The 21,082-nt window shown below is 42.6% G+C and overlaps 1 long non-coding RNA gene across 1 annotated transcript in view; it reads left to right on the top strand.

Annotated features, from left to right (window-relative positions):
• The window catches only part of LOC116512742, a 154,463-nt gene that overhangs the window by 116,754 nt on the left and 16,627 nt on the right, over window positions 1-21,082 (top strand). The gene's annotated exons all lie outside the window — the stretch shown is intronic.

Below are 21,082 nucleotides of genomic sequence, written 5' to 3' on the forward strand. Positions count from 1 at the left end.
GGGGAGTGGGTCTTCCGGTTTGGACCTTTGTGGCTCTTTTGAGTGTTTAAGGTTGCCAACTCCCAGGCTAAGACAAGTGTGGGTTTGCCCAGAATGCAAAGGTGATGGCTGGGTTCCCATCATATATGGTGAAAGGGCAATTTAAGTCAACTCCATTTTAGCCTACTCTACCCTGCGTTTCCCTTGTTGTAGGAATCCAGCTGCACCAAAGGTGCTTTTTTTTTTTTTTTTGCAATGGGAAACTGGGCTTTCTTGATTTTTTTTCCCTTTGAAAACATCTCACTTCCCATCCAAGAAGCTTCTTAGTTCAACTAGAACTGAAGAAGCTTCTGGGGTGAGAAGCAAGATGTTTTCAAAAGAAAACAACAACAAGAAAGCACATTTTGAAAAAAAGCACGTTTGGATCATTGAGATTGTCTATACACCTGAATCCTCCTCTGCAGTTCTTTATCCTTACCACTAGTGTTGCAGTTTGCAAGAAAGCCAACCCAGTTCTAGGCTCCATTAACAGAGGGATAGAATCAAGATCACGTGAAGTCTTAGTACCACTTTATAATGTCTTAGTAAGGACATAGTTGGAATTCTGCTTCCAGCTTTGGTCGCCACGATATAAAACAGATACTGAGACTCTAGAAAGAGTGCAGAGAAGATCAATGAAGATGATTAGGGGGCTGGAGGCTGAAACACATCAAGAAAAGTTGCAGGAATTGGGTGTGTCTAGTTTAATGAGAAGAAGGACTAGGGGAGACATGATAGCAGTGTTCCAATATTTGAATGGCTGCCAGAAAGAAGAGGGAGTCAAACTATTCTCCAAAGCACTTGAGGGTAGGACAAAAAATAATGGGTGGAAATTCATCAAGGAGAGATCCAAACTAGAACTAAAAAGAAATTTCCTGACAGTTAGAACAATCAATCAGTGGAATGACTTGACTCCAGATGTTGTGGGTTCTCCAACACAGGAGGTTTTTAAGAAGAGACTCGACAACCAGTTGTCTGAAGTGATATACGGTCTCATGCTTGAGCAAGGGGTTGGACTAGAAGATCTCCAAGGTCACCTCCAACTTTGTTATTCTGGCTCTCCAGTAGAGACATGCCTACTGATTACATCCAGATCCTCAATAGGTTCTTGGAGATCTTTCAGCTATGGGAGGCTTTGCCAAATGTGGCACGGGGTCACATTGAAACAGAAAGGACTTGAAGGCCTTGGGAAGAAAAAGCATGGAGGTCAGATAGAAGCAGCCAGGGTTTTCTCAGTTCGGGTTGCCATTGCAATTTCGGTGTTCTGTTAATGTTTAAGATCAGGTTGCCAGCTCTGCACCGACGCGTTGCAATGAAAAGAAAACCCCCCTCCCACTCCTGCTCTGTTTAAACCCGAGTTACACCGCTCAAAGGTTAATCAGTCCACTTGTTGTCCATCAAGCAACTTGTCACAGCTGATCTTAGCAAATGGTTTGGTGGTGAGGCCACTACTCCATTAATAGGTTTCTGGGAATGCCTGAAACGTGTGTTCAGACATAAGCAAAGCTGCATGGAGGACAGGGGGTGGGGAAGGGGGAGAAAAAAGGTATCGGGAGCCCTCCGTTTTGGGAGAGAGGAAACAATTTTACTTACACCCCAATTCTTTGGTGTTGAGGTGTATCTACCTTGTTCTCTGCGCCTCCATAACTGTCTGTTTTGACCCAACAAGACAGACACAGACTTCAGGGGATAATCAGAACTGCAGAAAAAGCAATGGCTACCAACCTGCCTTCCATTGAGCACCTGTACACTGCACCAGTCAAAAAGAGGGCCGTGAAAATATTTACTGACCCCTCACATCCTGGACATAAATTGTTTCAACTCCTACCTTCAAAATGAAGCTGTAGAGCACTGCACACCAGAACAACTAGACACAAGGACAGTTTTTTCCCCCGAACGCCATCACTCTGCCAAACAAATGGTTCCCTCGCCACTGTCAAACCATTCACTAAGTCTGCATTACTATTACTATTAGTCTTCTTATCCTTCCTATCACCCATCTCCTCCCACTTATGACTGCAGGACTGTAACTTTGTTGCTTGTATCCTTACGATTTATATCGATTGTTTCCTAGTATGATTAAGTGTTATACCTTATGATGTATCTTTTCTTTTAATGTACACTGAGAGCATATACACCAAAGACAAATTCCTTGCGTGCAATCACACTTGGCCAATAACGAATTCTATTCTATTCCATTCCTATTCCTACTCTACTCTACTCTACACCACTCCACCTCACTCCACTCCATTCCACTATAATTCTACTCTATTTCAGTTCTTATTCTATTCTTATTCTATTCCATTCCATTCTACTCTAATTCTATTCTATTTCTATTCCATTCCATTCTATTCTTATTCTATTCCATTCCATTCTACTCTAATTCTATTTTATTTCTATTCAATTCCATTCCATTCTACTATAATTCTATTCCATTCCATTCTTATTCTATTCCATTCCATTCTACTCTAATTCTATTCTATTTCTATTCCATTCCATTCCATTCCACTATAATTCTACTCTATTTCAGTTCTTATTCTATTTCTATTCTATTCCATTCCATTCTACTATAATTCTATTCTATTGCTATTCAATTCCATTCTATTCCATTCCATTCTACTATAATTCTAGTCTATTTCTATTCCATTCCATTCTATTCTTATTCTATTCCATTCCATTCTACTCTAATTCTATTCTATTTCTATTCTATTCCATTCCATTCTACTATAATTCTATTCTATTGCTATTCAATTCCATTCTATTCTTATTCTATTCCATTCCATTCTACTATAATTCTATTCCATTCCATTCTTATTCTATTCCATTCCATTCTACTCTAATTCTATTCTATTTCTATTCCATTCCATTCTACTCTAATTCTATTCTATTTCTATTCCATTCCATTCTACTCTAATTCTATTCTATTTCTATTCCATTCCATTCTACTCTAATTCTATTCTATTTCTATTCCATTCCATTCTATTCTTATTCTATTCCATTCCATTCTACTCTAATTCTATTCTTATTCTATTCCATTCATTCTATTCTTATTCCATTCCATTCCATTCTTATTCAGAGCTGGCAGCAGATACGGACAGTGAGGAGGTTGGGGAGGAACATGAGCCAGTCCTGGAGTCTGGGGAAGGCTCTGATGAGGGCTCTGTGTCGGAGGCAGAGAGGGGGCCAGGGTCGTATGACACTTATTAGCTGCCTTCAGAGTCAGACATCACTGAGGCAGACAAACAGCTGGAGCCTGTTCCCAGAGTGTGCATGAGCAAAGTTGCCAGACGAAGGGAACAGCTAAAGAACAGGGGTCGACTTGGGAGTAAGGCCACAGGTGGACGATGAATGGCCCCTCCTAGAGGAAATAAAAGAAGGGGGAGTGAAGTTTGCAGGAGACAATTAGTTAGCTTAATTGGTTCATGACTCTCTGAGACTCCTAGCCAAGTTTTGCAGATATCAGCCTGGCAGCTTTCCAAGCCAGATAAGGTCTGTGACTGTAAATCCTCCCTTGAAAGACTTTGCTGGATGTGAATGAGCAGAATTCATAGTAATTTAATAAAAAATGTTTTTTGTCCGGACCAGAAGTTTGCTTCATGCTCTTGGGTAGCCTCAGTCAGAACCCTCACAGAGATATTAATATTCTTTGGCTTTGCCATTAGAGAAGATGCTCTGATGTGTGTTTTGAAGCCCTACTGTCCTACTAATGTTCTATATTTGGACTGAATCATGGGAATGAAATAGCGGGTGGTTGGAAGCCCTGAATTCCAATCCTGATCACAGGGAGCCTGTTAAAAGACCCTCGCTTCAACTATCCTGAACATCCAGAATGAATTATAAGCGGTCGTTGAACTTATCTCGAAGATCTTACGTTGCCCTTGTGCACTATTTTCCTTTTAACGGGATACCGAATCGGCTTAGGACCTGCAGTTGGCTTTTTTCCAGATGCTTAAATTTGAGCAGTCCTTGGGCTTAAGTGTGAAAGGTGTGGACACAGTCTGTGTGCTCAGTGCTGTCCAAGAAACAGCGTGCGATTTGGCACTCTTCTCGCCCATCAAATCAGTGGTTCCTAATTATTTTCAGCGCAGACAAGTCTCTGACTTGGTCCATTCCATTGCTCTCCTTTCCTTTCAGGTATCTCACCATCTGTCTGAGCCTGACAGAGATACTTGTCTGATGGGGCTAAAATTATCCCGTGAGGGATGACATTTCTTAGCCCAGCCTTTGCTGAATCAGAAAGAGCTGAGGGGTAGATGGGAAAAGGGGGCTGGTGCCAAGTTTCGGCAGGGGGGGGGGGAATGTGGATTCATGGAGAGCCTTGGGGGTGACATTGATAGCAATAGTGCTTAAGCTTACATACTGATTCATAGTGCTTTACACCCCCTCCAAACCAACAGGTCACCAAGTGCAAATTTTGGTGGTCCGAGACAATTTTGGTGGCCCGCAGAAAAATTATTTGCATTTTTTACATTGCACTAAATCAGGAGTCCTCAAACTACGGCCCCAGGGCCGGATACATGCAATGAATACTTGTGTTGCTGCAGAGAGTCTCCCCCTTCGGGGTCTTTTTGTGTGGGTCGGAAGGGGGGCAGAAATTCCGGCTTGGGTTCTGCTTCAGTCTCCTGGAGGGGGGCTTTGGGCGAAGGCTGGAGGGAAGCGCCGCTGGTGGCAAAGAGCCAGAGGGCCTTGTTCCAGTGGGACTGCATCAAACTGGCTGACCATCTCAGCCCAGTGAGCCTCCAGGCGCTGGTACCTGGCCTTGCACTCCTGCAGTTGTTCCCTCTGCTTGGAAAGCCTATGCTCGTGGTCCTCAGTGAGGTGCTTCTGCTGAGCCTTCTCCTCTGTCAGATCCAGTTTGAACTGAGCCAGCTGTTTTGCCAACTCTTTCTCATGGTGGCTGCTTAGCTCCAGCAACTGCTTCCTGTTGGGGCCCTAAGGAGCCCAGGCAGGCAGGCGAGAAGTGGCGAGTAGAAGCTGTAAAGCACCCGTCAATGTGAGTGACATTAAGTTGGCCACCCCCACCCAGTCACATCACCACCTTGCCATGCCCACCCAGCCGGTCTTTAGGCAGATCGTATTAGTGGTCCGCGGGATTTAAACTTATGAATTAAGTGGTCCCTGAGGTCCGAAAGGTTGGTGACCCCTGCTCTAAACAGTTTACACAGTCAGCATCTTGCTCCCAACAGTCTGGATCCTCATTTTACCAACCTCGGAAGGATGGAAGGCTGAATCAACCTTGAGCCAGTGAATATCAAACTGCTGGCAGTCAGCAGAATTAGCCTGCAATACTGCGTTCTAACCACTGCGCCACCACAGCTCTTAATCAACTACCTGATTGCTGGTTTATCTGTGTCCTCAGAGTCAGCCGAGTGTTGCAAATGGATGTGGAGCCTTCTTGACAGCAGGATGTGTCTCTTCACTGTTGATGACAGGTGCAGGCTGTTGGGGATGAGTCTGTGCTGTCTGCCTCTCAAACTGAAGTGCAAATGGTTCCTGTAGTCTGCAGTTTTCCTAGAAATCCATTCATGCATCCCTTGCACTTCTCAGGTAACCCTGGGGACACAGATAAACCTCCAAGTAGCCTCAACGACTCTCTTAAAATAATGCAAATGACCAGCTGTCTGCAAGGAGCATAAATCCTTCCCATTCCCCACCATCGAGTCAGAGCTGAAGAAGCTTCTTGGATGAGAAGCGAAACTTCTTCAAAAGAAAAAAAACAAGAAAGTCCAGTTGCCTCCTGAAAAAAGCACCTTTGGGACAACCATGACCTGGATGAGTGAGAATCTCCATAGACAATGGTGTTGCGTTATGTCTATGGAATCTGCTTATTTACATTTGATCTTAGATAGGCTGTACAATAAAAGCCAAAGTGTTTGGATGTGACTCGGGGGCCATAAAATGCCTAGATTTGTCATAGTTCCACAATTAGGAAAGGGAATCATTTTATCGATGGTTGGAGAATAAATATAAGAACCTAGCAGTAAAATGAGTCATGTAAAATACAGAAAATGCACTAATGGTTAATAGAATTAATAGAATTAAATAAATATGAAGATTGTTATCGTATTAGACGTTTAAGGTATTGATATTAAGCTAAGAGCAGATTGAATAATGAATATGATTGTACATCTTAATTGTTCATGCAAAATATTTGCATCCAGATGACACGCGGTTTAATGGAAGAGGTTCCACCACAAAACCGCGGTAGACAATTGTGCGCTCGACAAAAGCGCGTACGTGACGTCATCACAGCGCGACGAAAACATCGCGCTGTGAGCGGTAAATTTAAAAATAAAGCGAAAAACTTACCCTTACCCCCCCAAACCTAACCCTAAACCTAAACCTAACCCTTAACCTAACCCTAAACCTAACCCTAAACGTAACCCTTAACCTAACGCTAAACCTAATGGTAACCCTTAACCTAACGCTAAACCTAACCCTAACGCTTAACGTAACCCTAAACCTAACCCTAACCCTAACCCTTAACCTAAACCTAAACCTAACCCTTACCTTTATGTGAATCGGCTTGCTTTAATTTTATTTTAATTTTAATGTTATTTATTTTTTAATTTTTTTCGTCGCGCTGCTGATGACGTCATGTACGCGCTTTCGTCGAGCGCGGTTTTGTCGACCGCGGTTTTGACGGGTCACGAATGGAAGATGGATTGTTTATGTTAAGATAAAATAAAAACTTGAAAAAAAATTAGGAAAGAGAATCTCATTGAGACTTTTTGTGCTGATTGATGGACGGAGGAAACAAGGAAAGTTTTCCTTGTTTCCCCCTTTTTCTTCCACAATCTCTCCCTCGCTCTCTCTTTTATTTCTGAAAAAAATAAAATAAAACCTAGCAAGCAGTTTATACTAGTAGCTTGGATTTCCTTAAACGGATCTCAAGATGACTGAATGTGTTTAACAAAAATGATAGTGTGGGAAATGAGTCAGATTTTCTTTCTTTCTTTTTTTAAAATCTTTCCCTCACACTATGTAGATGCAGAAGAGTTGGGGAAATGGGTTCTCAGGTGTGTCTTGGAAGGAATTAACAGCCCTCTTTCTTGTGGGCGTATGCAGAAATTCAACGGGTGGGGGAAAATAAGAGCAGGAAAGCCCAAGAGTGCGTCTTTCACCACAGATGACAGTAAAAAAAAAAAAATGTAATTTTGCAAGACAAAACTTGTTTCCAGGGCTGTCAAAAAAAAAGTTTCTGATCGAGAAGGACCCATAGGCAACATTCTTCATGTTTTTAAGCAACCTTTCACTAGTTGACAAACCTTAGTTGTTTGGAACTGCCATTGCCCATCATCATTCCTCAGTGGGGAAGAAAGGAAGGATTGTTGTTGTTAGTTGCGAAGTCTTGTCCGATCCATCGTGACCTCATGGACAACGTTCCTCCAGGCCTTCCTGTCCTCTACCATCCTCTGGAGTCCATTTAAGCTCACACCTACTGGTTCTGTGACTCCATCCAGCCACCTCCTTCTCTGCCATCCCCTTCTTCTTTTGCCCTCAGTCTTTCCCATCATTAGGCTCTTCTCCAGGGAGTCCTTCCTTCTCATTAGGTGACCAAAGTATTTGAGTTTCATCTTTAGAAGGATCTGGCCTTCTAAAGAGCAGTCAGGGTTGATCTCCTCTACGGCTGACCGGTTTGAACACCTTACAGTCCAAGGGACTTGCAGGAGTCTTCTCCAGCACCATAGTTCAAAGGCCTCCATTCTTTGGCGCTCAGCCTTCCTTCTGGTCCAACTTTCAGAGCCATACGTTGGAAGGATGCTCCTTAGCAAATTTTCGAGGCCCAGTTTCTGTTATCTTCTGTTGAGATGGATTTAGAAAGGTGAGAGGATGAAGTTCAAGTTTGCCCTCCCAAATGATTTAGCAGGACGAGATGTGTCTCCTTATCCCGGAACCAGAAATTGACGAGAAACTTCCTAACAGTGAGGACAATTAACCAATGGAACATCTTGCCTTCAGAGGTTGTGGGTGCTTCATCACTGGAGATTTTTAAGAAGAGACTGGAGAGTCTGAAATGGTATAGGATCTCCTGCTTGAGCAGGGGACGGGACTAGAAGAACTCCAAGGTCCCTTCCAGCTCTATTCTGATTTCCATTATGAGGGCAACTGGTTTGGATTCGGGCAGTGCCAGATTAATTGTGTGCGGCAGTAGCCAAAAAAAGCCAATGCAATCTTAGGCTGTATTTATTAATAGAGGGATAGACTCAAGATCCCATGAAGTTCTAGTACTGCTTTACAAAGTCTTAATAAGACCACATTTAGAAAACTGCATACAATTTTGGTCACCCCAATATTAAAAAGATATTGAGACTCTGGAAAGAGTGCAGAGAAGAGCGACAAGAATGATTGGGGGGGTTGGAGGCTAAAGCATACAAAGAATGGTTGCTGGAATTGGGTATGTCTAGTTTAATGAAAACAAGGACTAGGGGGGGTGACATGATAGCAGTCTTCCAATATTTGAGGGGCTCCTACAAAGAAGAGGGGATCAACCTATGCTCCAAAGGGCAAGACAAAAAGCTAACCAAGGAGAGAAGCAACCTAGAACTCATAAGAAATTTCCCAACGGATCAAGGAGAACAACCAACCGATGGAATAGCTTGCCTTCAGAAATACTCCATCATTAGAGGTTTTCAAGAGAAAACTGGACAACCATTTGTCCAAAATAGTATAGGGTCTCCTGCTCGAGCAGGGGGTTGGTCTAGAAGACCTCCAAGGTCCCTTCCAACTCCGTTAGTGTTCTATATTCCCCCCCCCCCGTGAGACAGGAGAGCAAGAGAAGAACAAACGATGCTCCAAATTTGAAGGGTTTTCATTCATTTGTTTTAGCAAATAAAGTCACATAGCATGGAGCTCTTGAGGCATGTAACTTTAAGTGTACATTTCCTATTCTGGATTTCCTGCTCCCTGCAAAGTAAAATAAAATAAACATGATAGGCACCGTAAATCTAGCTATACTTTATTTATGATTCTTGGAGACCTGCTTTCTGATTATTTCATAGGCATTTGCTTTTCTTGATACGTACTTCCTCTCTGCCCTTCCCTCTCTCTCTCCCCCTCTCAACACACATGCGCATTCACTCGCGAACGCACTTCATTTCTTAGAAATAAGATAAACAGAATCCATAGCTGGTTTTTATTCTGTGTACTGAGCTGTTACCGCATCAGTATTTCCATTGTACCCTTGGTTTGGGTTTCCTTGATTGACAGCTGTCGGTTTGTTAAGTGATCGCTGCAGCCGATAAGGTAGTAATCCGGTTGTTAAGTGAATCTGTCTTCCCCATTGACTTTCGCTTGTCAAAAGGTGGCAAAGGGGGAGTCAATGACCTTGGGACACAGGAACGGTCGTAAGTATGAAGCAGTTTCCAAGCATCTAAATTTTGATCCAATGATCATGGGCATGCTACAAACTAACTTTGAAAAATGGCCATGAGCCACAGTTTTCAGTGCTTTTGTAACTTTGAATGGTCACTAAATGGACTGTTGTAAGTCGAGGACTACTTGTATTGGGCCCATTCCAACAAAATGCGATTCAAGGATGAGAAAAGTAAAGTCCTGCGCCAGTGGTAGGATTCAATAATTTTTACTACCGCTTCTGGGGCCGTGGCTTGGTGGGCGTGGAAGGGGAAGGATACTGTAAAATCCCCATTCCCTCCGATCAGCTGGGACTCGGGAGGCAGAGAATAGATGGGGGCGAGGCCAGCCAGAGGTGGTATTTAGCGGTTCTCCGACCTACTCAAAATTTCTGCTACCAGTTTTCCAGAAGTGGTCAGAACCTACTGAATACCACCTCTGTCCTACTCTTAGGCAGGAAAAATCAAATGCACAGGTATAGAATAGGTGGTACCTGAATCAATAGTAGTAACTGTGAGAGGGATCTCAGTCCTAGTAGACAGTCACTTAAATATGAGCCAACAGTGTGTGGCAGCTGCCAAAAAAGCCAATGCTTCAACAGAAGGATTGTATCAAGACAACAAAAAGTGATAGTACTGCTTTATACCATGCTGGTGTCACCACACTTAGAATACTATTTCCTTTTTTGGTCACCACAATGGAAAAAAGATGTGGAGATTCTAGAAAGAGCGCAGAGAAGAGCAACCAAGATGATTAGGGGACTGGAGGCTAAAACATAGGAAGAACCGTTGCAGGAACTGGGTATGTCTAGTTTAATGGAAAAAAAGGGGTGACATGATAGCAGGGTTCCAATATTTGAGGGACTGCCACAAGGAAGAGGGAGACCAGCTATTCTCCAAGGTACCTGAGGGTAGAACAAGAAGCAATGGGTGGAAACTAATCAAGGAGAGAAGCAACCTAGAACTAAGGAGAAATGTCCTAACAGTGAGAACAATTAATCAGTGGAACAACTTGCCTCCAGAAGTTGTGAGTGCTCCAACACTGGAAGTTTCAGCCATTTATCTGAAATGGTACAGGGCCATGATGGCAAACCTATGACATGGGTGTCCTCTGCGGGCATGGGAGCCGTCAACCCAGCTCAGCTCCACTGTCCATGCGTGCGTGCCTCCCACCGGCCAGCTGGCTTTTGGGTCTCTGCCACGCATGTGCAGGGGGCGCATGCGGGAGATGCACGGGGGTGAGATGCATGCATAGGGGTCATGCATGCACGCACGGGGATGGGGTGCACACAGGGGTCATGTGTGCATGCACGGGGGCGGGGTGTATGCGGGGAGTTGCATGTGCATATGCAGGGGTCCATGGGGTTGTATGTGCAGGGGGAATGTGGGAGAGTCGCATGCATGGGGGGAGCAGGGTGCATGGGGGGTCATGTGTGCATTATATTATGGGTGGATACATGCACTTTCAGCAGTTGGTGACGGAAAGATTATCCATCACCGGTATAGTGTCTCCTTCCTGAATAGTGGTTTGGACTAGAAGTCCACCAGAGTCCCTTCAACTCTGTTATTCTGTATTTAAAAGAAATTCAGGCATTTATAACATTCTTTTTTTTTTAGCAGATTTTTTTTTATGTTTTCCCTTCTACAACACCTTACAGTCATTATAGCAATAGCAATAGCAGTTAGACTTATGTATCGCTTCTCAGGGCTTTACAGCCCTCTAAGTGGTTTACAGAGTCAGCATATTGCCCCCACAGTTTGGGTCCTCATTTCACCCACCTCGGAAGGATGGAAGGCTGAGTCAACCTTGAGCCAGTGAGATTTGAACCGTCAAACTGCAGATAGCAGTCAGCTGAAGTGGCCTGCAGTACTGCACTCTAACCACTGCGCCATCTCGGCTCTCTATCAATTATATCAATATTGTTATGTCATCATACCTGTACATGTATATAATATTTCACTTCTACATTTACACACCTTTATACACAGTTCTATATATATTTATATATATTGTTTTTCAGCTTAATTACTTTTATTCTTGTTTTGCAGCCATTTGTACCAATTGTTTCAAATTTCGTAATATTCCGACTCTTCTTTATCTTTTGATTTCATTGTTAATTTGTCCATCTCTGCACAATCACTAATTCGTCCGAGGGGGGTATTATTTTGTTTCCAGCATTGGGCAAATGCTATTCTAGCTGTAGTTAGCCGATGTATTTTGCAGCATTCCTGCATTTGAGCCAACCAGATGTTTCTGAACCGTCACCCATTCAGAAATACACAGAAGCTATTTTTGAGGGAGGGAGAGAAGAGAGATGGAGAGAGAGAGTGTGTGAAGTTTACTGCAACCAAGACTTTCTTACTTTGCAATTCTGTCCCTGTCGTTGCAAAGCCACTTCCTCCCTCTCCCTTGACACGGGTTTTAATACCCATGGAGCTTTCCTAGAACGTGTGACCATTTGACAAGCACTCATTTTTCAAAATATGACTCAGGATGGTATTACAGAGGTTATATTCATCCGGTTCGGACCGGTAAACCGACGATCAGCTGGCCCCACCCTTTCCTGTCCTTTGTTTCCTGCTTTCTACCTCATCTCAATTGCACGGCACAGCTGATCCCCCCCCCCCAGCTTTTTTACTTACTGTTGCTAACTTAGAAGGTAAGCAGCTGAGCTTCTAAATGGTCTATTTTCAGCCCTGCTTGCACGCTCACGGAACCAGTTGTTAAACCAGCCCCCTCCCACCACTGGTGGCATGTGGTTAACTCTACTCCAGCCCAGAGGTGGGTTCCTACCAGTTCGCACCTATTCGGTAGAACCGGTTCGTCAAATCTACCGAACCGGTGAGAAGAGGTTCCACCAGTGGACCCGGAAAGCAGGCCACACCTACAGAAGAGGTTCCAAAATTTTTTGAAACCCACCACTGGTCCTTGGATATGATTATTCTACACTATCATGCTCATATTTATGAAACTCAGTGCCTCTGTGAAAGGTAAGGATGACTACTGCGTTTGTGGTGCAATCAGAACATTGCGTGTGTTGAAGTTGTTTTAACGCAAACCAAAGATGCCTTTTAAAAAACAAGTTTACATCATATTCTTCTGCATGCCAGTGCTGTGTGTGAGGTCATTTAAGGTGGTTCTGACAAGTGTCATCGGCATCTTCATATCCGGTCACATGGGCGGCCAGCCACTCCCATCCGGTCACGTGGGTGGCAAGCCACTCCCACAAAGGAGGCCACACCCACAGAGTAGGTTCAAACAATTTTTGAAACCCACCACTGCTCCAGCCTCAGAAAATTGGAATTGCTTCTTCAGCCGCACATCCTAAGTTATCTGAATTTACCTGCTATAGTTATCCTGAAACCTGAATAGATAACGTTGGCACGTTTTACTTATTTATATTTATATCTAGCCTTTATTATGTTTACAAATATAGGGAAGGTGGTGAACATATCCACACCTTCCCCTCCTATTTTCCCCATAACAACAACCCTGCGAGGTGAGTTGGGCTGAGAGAGACAGTGACTGGCCCAAGGTCATTCAGTTGGCTTTCATGGCTACGGCAGGACTTGGACTCACAGTTTACACCAGAAATGCTCACTAGAAAAGAAGTTTCACATTTCCATGCTGAGTCTTCATACATAATCTTTGTTCCTTGTAGTAGGGGAGGCCAGACCAAAACGCAGAGAAGACCCCTCCTGATCTCCCTCCTTTCTTTCTTGCTTCTCTTTCTTTTTCCTTCCTTCCTTCCCTTGTTTCCTTGTTTGTTTCCTCCTTCCTTGTTTCCTTGTTTTTTCTTCTTTCCTTGTTACTTCCTTCTTTCCTTGTTTGTTTCCTTCTTCTTCCTTTCTTCCTTCCCTTGTTTCTTTCCTTCTTCCTTCCTTCCCTTTCCTTCTTCCCTTCTTTCCTTGTTTCTTCTTCCTTGAATCCTTGTTTGTTTCCTTCTTTTCTGGTTTCCTTCCTCCTTCCTTGTTACCTTGTTTTTTCCTTCTTTGTTTCTTCCTTCTTTCCTTGTTTGTTTCTTTCCTTCCATGTTTGCATATTTATTTCCTTCTTTCCTTGTTTGCTTCCTTCTTGTTTTTTCCTTCCTTGTTTATTTGTTTCCTTGTTTGTTTCCTTCCTTGTTTATTTCATTTTTCCCTTGTTTGTTTCTTTCTTGTTCCTTCCTTCCTTGTTTGTTTCCTTCTTTCCTTGTTCCTTCCTTCCTTGTTAATTAGTTTGTTTCCTTTTCCTTCCTTCCTTCCTTCCTTGTTTGCATGTTTATTTCTTCCCTTGTTTCCTTGTTGGTTCCTTGTTTCCTTGTTGGTTCCTTGTTTCCTTGTTCCTTCCTTCTTTGTTTCTATGTTTGTTTCCTTCCTTCTTTTCTTATTTATTTCCTCCATCCTTCCTTCCATGTCTGCGTGTTTGTATCCTTGTTCCTTTTCTCCCTCCCTAACCCCCCCCCCCTTTTGGAGATTCCCAAGAGGAAGAAAAGATTTCACTTGTCCAAAACCAAAACTTAAGGGCTTCTTCGCACAAGGAAGGGTGACTGTGTTCTTTGCTCCCACTTAACAAAAATTGAACTTGAGATTTCCTTGCCCATTTGCACCCTGTGTTTATCAACTTATATTTTTCCCCCACCTTGGGTTGACTGAAGATTTGGGAGGTTCCTGGAGTGCTCCTCCAGTGACCTTCGAAGAAATTGTGTGCAGACTGTTTCACTCTGCACCATTGATGAATCAAGACTTCTGCCAGCAAGATAACATCTCTCATTAACCAAAGGCGGAAATTAATAAATGGCTGCAAATGTCTGAGAGCTATATTTACTTACATGCCAGCACCTAAACTCGTTGTATTTCGGGGGTGAAGTGCAAAAGAAAATTTCCATAAATTTCATGGTGGAAGGTTGCTATCCAGACATCTAAAGAGAGCTTGCAGGCAAGAAAATCAAGGCACATACAACCTCCAACAGTTGAAATCTCTTGGTGGGGGTTTAGATGAGGTTTTATCATTTCTTTGGGAGACAGGCTGATTTATGTCCTCAGATTCTGAATGCAGTTTTTAAGACTGTAGATGGATGTGAGTCAGCAATGTGATAACACTGCTCCAACGGCAAGGAGGTTCTATCAACAGAAGTGTAATTTCTAAATTATGGCACATAATAGATTAATTATAGCCTAAGCATACTATTTTAGGACTGTGTCCAAATCTGGATACCACATTTTAAGGGAAAAAAAATGGGAGCAACCGTGGAACAATGCAGAAAAGAAAATAAGGTATGATTGCAGCTTTGAGTTATAGTCTCACCTTAAGCATGAAAGCTGGTTGGGTGACTTTGACTAGGAGTCTGAGTTCTAGTCCCACTTAAAGCATGAAAGCCAGATGGGTGACTTTGGCCCAATCACCAGGAGACTGTGAATTCTAGTCCCGTCTTATACATGAAAGTTGGCTGGGTTACTTTGGGCCAATCACCAGGAGACTGTGGATTCTTTTTTTTAAAATATAAATTTTTATTTTAAACACACAAACACATCAACAAAAACAAACACATGACTTAAGACAACATAGGAACAAGAGGTTCCATCATATATCATACAGCAGTTCCGTATCGGTTTCTTTACAGTTAGTGTTTTCCCTTCTATACATTTCTATCTTGCGTTCATGGTCCCCTTATTCGTTATCCATTTTTATATACAATTCTATATTTATTTATACTTAGCTATTTATAACCAAATATTGTTTACCTATATTGTGCTATATATTCTTACTATCATTTTTTCTCTTACATACAATTCTAGGTATACATTCACATGGTTATTCTTTTTCTTCACCATTCTTATACTATTGTTATTCCATTTAAAAGGTTATAATATACAGTTTGGGTTGCTTTGTTTACCATCCCTAGCGCCTGTTATGACACCACCTTATTTTCTCTTTCTTTTCTTTTCTCTCTCCCTTCCTTCTCTGCTTCCTTCCTTCCTCCTCTCCGTCCCCTACTTTCTTCCCTTACCTCTCCCCTACTCTTACCCTCTTTCTTCCCCTCTCTCCTTCTCTTTCTCTCCCATCCTCGCTCTTCTCCTTCTCTTTCTCTCCCTTCCATCCACCTCTCCTTACCTCTTCTTCCCTTATCTCTCCTCCACTCTTCGTCTTCCTTTCCTACTATCTCTCCTTCTCTTTCTCTCCTTTCCACCCTCCTCTCCTTTCCCTTCCTTCATCCCACTCTTCTCTACTTCCTTCCTCCTCTCTTCTCCTTCCTTCCTTCTTCCCTCCCTTCCTTTTTCTATTGTTATATGTGAGACTGTGATTTCTAGTCCCATCTTGTACATGAAAGTTGGTTGGGTGACTTTGGGCCTGCCACTCTCAGCCCAACCCACCTTGCAAAGTTGTTGCTGGGAAAATAGGAGGAGGAGGAGGGAGCATTAAGTATGTTCGCTGCCTTGCGTTATTTATAAAAGTAATAAATGCAGGATATAAATATCAATAAATAAAATAGTTAAAGGCTTACACGACAGTCACATCACTGTCAGGGAAGTCACATATCTTATCAGCCCTTTTCCTGTTGGCAAGAGCCAGCTCTTATTTTTGAAACGGGATCAGGATTCCTTGGGCCTACAGAGAGAGAAAATGCTTCTTGATCCATGATACGACAGTGCTTCCTAAATGGCTGCCGTCACTTTGCATAGCACCCAGAAAGCTACAGATAACCAGGGCAATTGAAGTAGTCCTATTCCATGTGGATGCTGAGATGCACCCATGGTTACTGTCACCACTGCAATTTGGACCAGTGGCAGCTTTCAACTAATTATCAAGGGCATCCCATTTTGCAGTAACCCAGCTCCAAGATGGCTGAGGAAGGACCTCAAGGAATCGGTATATAAGACACGTCTATGCGAAGGCTCTCCTGGCCACATCTGTCACCTTCAAGCACAATAAAGGAGTTGGAAAGGACCTCGCAGGTCTTCTAGTCCAAGCCCTTGCTCAAGCAGGAAACCCTATACCATTTCAGACAAATATGTTGTCCAATCTTTTCTTTAAAACATCGCGTTTTGGAACATCCTGTGGAGGGAAGCCATTCCACCGATTAAACGTTCTGTCAGGAAATTTCTCCTTAATTCTAGGTTGATTCTCTCCTTGATTAGTTTCCATCCATTGCTTCTTGTCCTGCAAGTCCTTCTTTTGATCAGACAAGCCATGCCCAGTTCCTGCAACCGTTCTTCGTGTGTTTTGGCCTCCAGTCCCCTAATCATCTTTGTTGCTCTTCTCTGCACTCTCTCTAGAACAGGGGTGTCAAACTCGATTTCATTGAGGGCCACATTAGGGTTGTGTTTGACTTCAGGGGACCGGGGGGGCCGGGCTGGGGGGGGGCAGCATGACGTCACTCATGTCAGGGGCACTTGTGATGGGCCAAGCGCTTTGCCAGGCCTTCTGGGCCCTGTTTTTGGCTGTGACAACCTCGTGCAGCTCTCCATTTTTGCTGGCAGAGGGCTGCAGGAGGCTGTTGCAGCTGAAAACGGAGCCTGGGATAGCCACGTTTGGCCCTCCTGACATCCATTTTCTCTGACAGAGGCACCGCGAGCCAGATCTAAGCACCCCACGGGCCAGATCTGGCCCACGGGCCTTGAGTTTGACACTCCTGCTCTAGAATCTCAGCAAGCAAATGAAATGAGTTCAGAATGACCTGAAAATTGCATACTACGACCATCTGAGAAGTGCCACCTCTATTGGAACAATCTTGAGAGACAGCAGGAAATGTCACCGCCAGGAGAAGAGTATGATTAAAAATAGCTTAGTCCACAATACAGGGATGTGGTGGCTCAGTGGCTAAGACGCTGAGCTTGTTGATCAGAAAAGGTTGGCACTTTGGCGGTTCGAATCCCTAGCGCCGCGTAATGGAGTGAGCTCCCATTACTTGTCCCAGCTTCTGCCAACCTAGCAGTTCGAAAGCACGTGAAAAATGCAAGTAGAAAAAATAGGAACCACCTTTGGTGGGAAAGTAACAGCATTCCGTGCGCCTTTGGCGTTTAGTCATGCTGGCCACATGACCACGGAGACGTCTTCAGACAGCGCTGGCGCTTCAGCTTTGAAACAGAGATGTGCACCGCCCCCTAGAATCGGGAACAACTAGCACATATGTGTGAGGGGAACCTTTACCTTTAGCCTTACAATGAAGTACATTTAGTTCATCAGGGCATGCTTCCTGTTTATAGACTACCTCACAAGGCTGGCAACCACCCATTCAGAACTAACTTGGAAGCCACTGATGTTGCTTTGAGAAAGGACTCGTTTCAGCTTCCAGAAGGAAGGAAATTGAATCTGAGCTTTGTCAAAGGGAATAATTGGGGAGCATGTTTCTGTGTCAATCAAGGTCACAATCATACTGGCTTGAAAGAGCAATGTTTTAATAAAGTCGTGGCACTTTCTCAGCAGCTCGCACCTGCTGTCAAAGGATTGTTGGTGTTCTGTTCCAGCTGAGGTTTTCAGATAGTTTGCATTACTTTCAGATCTTTGACTCCTGTAACTAAAGGGAACGTTTGCACTATTTCCTGGGTGGTTATAACGATGCTATAGGTTGGGTTAAGCATAGTGTTCCACAATAAGAAGGTAAGTCCTATAGAGAGAAATTCCAGGTAGTCCTCGACTTACAACCACAATTGAGCCCAAAATTTCTGGTTTTTTTTAAAATAAAGAATTTATTTTTATTTTTGAATAAATAGCAGTTAGACTTATATACCGCTTCATAGGGCTTTCAGCCCTCTCTAAGCGGTTTACAGAGTCAGCATATCGCCCCCAACAATCCGGGTCCTCATTTTACCCACCTCGGAAGGATGGAAGGCTGAGTCAACCTTGAGCCGGTGAGATTTGAACCGCTGAACTGCAGATAACATTCAGCTGAAGTGGCCTGCAGTACTGCACCCTAACCACTGCGCCACCTCGGCTCTTCTAAACACAAACAGACAAAACATGCACACACACAAACACATACACACACACACAAACAAACCATCTTCCATTACAAATTGTAGAAAGTGTGTCAATTGGTTACAAAAACCTCCGTGCATCCCTTCCACAGTAATCACCTACAATACATATCAAAACACATATTTTAAATCATATATATTTATATATATTACTATCATCATACCTCAACCTTCATTTGACTATATGTTTTTACGTCCTTTTATATAAAATACTCCAGATTGAAAGCAAAACCACATAATGGCATTCCATTAGCTCTTCCCAATATCATCCAGTAACATTACATCTTTATAACATGTTCTAAATCAAAATTGGTTATATTTAATAAAAGTTTCTAAACCTCCTTTTGTAGTCACCATTTGCAATTTATATCAAATTTCCTCATATCAAACCAATACATATATATGCATTATTATCGTTATCAGTTAATTATTAATTGTATCCATTATCACTTCATTTTATACATAATGCTGTAAATTTAACTAAATTTAACTTAATTTTTTATTATAAGCTTTCATACATCAACCTGTGTCTTTCCAGTAGCAGTGCAGTCTTATGTATGACTCTTGCCATTTGTGGCATTAGTATACTGGTTATTTCCTTAGTAAGTTTTGTATGGACTTCTTTTCGCAACTTATTGCTTATTGCATATCTTCTATAAGCTCGAAACCCTCCATCTGCTTCTTCGATCAGCTTATCTTTGGTTATCACTAGTGCTTCTGACAAAATTATCTCCTTAGTTCCATCAATTCTTCTTTCTTTTCTTCTTCTGTACTTTGAGATCTGGGGTGGAGCTCCAGTTCATCTATCTCCCCTTTCCATATTCCATTCTTTCCATTTCCAACCACGCTCAGTTCACTGTCAATATCAACAATTTTCTTGTCTCTTGTTTATTTTTTCTTTCAGTTTTTAGAACTCTGACCTCCACTTTCTTCATTTGATGAACATCCTCATTTTTTCCATCAAATTTTACTGTTCTAAGATCTATGTTCTCCAATCTCTTCTCAATTTTCTCTGCTACTTCTAATCATTTTTGAATTTCAAACATAATCTTTTGCAATGTTAAGGTTTTTTTTTTCATGTTGCGCCATTCTTCCAACTTGTAAACACTGTCACTCTGGCATTCAAAACTTTTTATTAAATTTAAAGCAAGTTCATTTATAATCTTTCAAGACAAGGCTTTGTTTTCACTCCACTCCAGCTGCCAATAAAGCTCCCAAACAGCACCTGTATAAACAACCCATGCTCTTCTCACTATCACTCTCTCTAAACAAGTTGAGGACCTTGAAATGCAAAATCAAATGATCAAAGAGAAAAAAGAAAAGACAATATTTCCAAGCCTCCAGCTTCCAAGTGGCAGTGTTACTTCCATTCCCTCTGTTATTACAGCCCTCTTTGTATTCCTTTTATATCTTCTTTATATTCTAGGCTTTAAAAAAAACAAAATTCTTAAATGGAGCAAAAAAAAACAAAACCCATCCAATCCAGCATTATAAAAATAAGGAAAAAGATTTTAATCCATATGTATAAAAAAAGAATATAAAAAGTAGTAGAAGAAAAACTAATCTGTTCAATTTAAAGAATAAGAAACATTTGCATCCGTAAAAGAAAATTTTAAAAAAGGATAACACACTGTCTAATGTACCTTAATTTCGCCGCTTGTTCTCTTCTGTTTTCAAACAGAAGATTTGCTCACCAGATGGACACACTTTCTCTTTCTGTTTTCCTCCCGTTCCAGAGCTGTCCCAACTAACCTAACCCAACTTCAGCAGCTTTAATGGCTGTGCTTCTGTCGCCAGCAAAAAGAGATTCTCCTGGATCAATCAGGGACTTTGCGGTGCCCCTGAGATCAGCAGGACGTACTCTTCCCTGTTTAGGTCCAAAAGGACCGTCCAACGGCAAAAGTATCGACTGCGATCTTGGAGCTCCAAGATCGCACATCGTGTCATTGTGACGTCAGCTCCTCCTCCTCCAAATTTCTGTTAAGTGAGACAGTTATTAGGTGAGTTTTGCCCATTTATGACCTTTCTAGCCACAGTTGTTAAGTGAATTACTGTAGTTGATAAGTTAGTAACCTGGCTGTTAGGTGAATCAGTGGTCATAAGTACGAACCAGTTGTCAGGCATCTGAATTTGATCACATGATCATGGCCCACAGCCAGGAATTCGATTCTCACCCTCCCATTCTTCCAAGGTCGGTAAAAATTAAGACCAGATTGTTGGAGGCAATATGCTGACTCTGTAAAACCACTGTATGGCTATAAACGACTATGAAGAGGTATATAAGGCTAAGTGTTATTGCTATAAAATACGGCATTTTTTTGTGAGTGTTGCAAAACCAGAGCTTTCCTAGCCACCTAATGAGAAAGGTCCTTGGTTGTGTTGGACAGCTGACTTTGTGTTTGCATGAACACAAGCACAGCCAGATTTCAGTCCCTGCAAGCAAGCTAGGAAAATCAGTGGGGGATATAGTATGTTGATGGTGTGGGTCCAAAGATGGTGTGGGTCCTATATCCAAAGGGGGATATAGTATGTTGATGGTGTGGGTCCAAGTGGACCATAAGGAAGGCTGAGTGACAAAGAATGGAGGCCTTTGAAACTCTGGTGCTGGAGAAGACTCCTGCGAGTCTCTTGGACTGCAAGGTGATCAAACCGGTCAGTCCTAGAGGAGATCAACCCTGACTGCTCTTTGGAAGGCCAGATCCTGAAGATGAAACTCAAATACTTTGGCCACCTAATGAGAAGGAAGGACTCAC

The sequence above is a fragment of the Thamnophis elegans genome, chromosome 8 (assembly GCF_009769535.1).
Source record: "Thamnophis elegans isolate rThaEle1 chromosome 8, rThaEle1.pri, whole genome shotgun sequence".
NCBI lineage: Eukaryota > Metazoa > Chordata > Lepidosauria > Squamata > Colubridae > Thamnophis > Thamnophis elegans.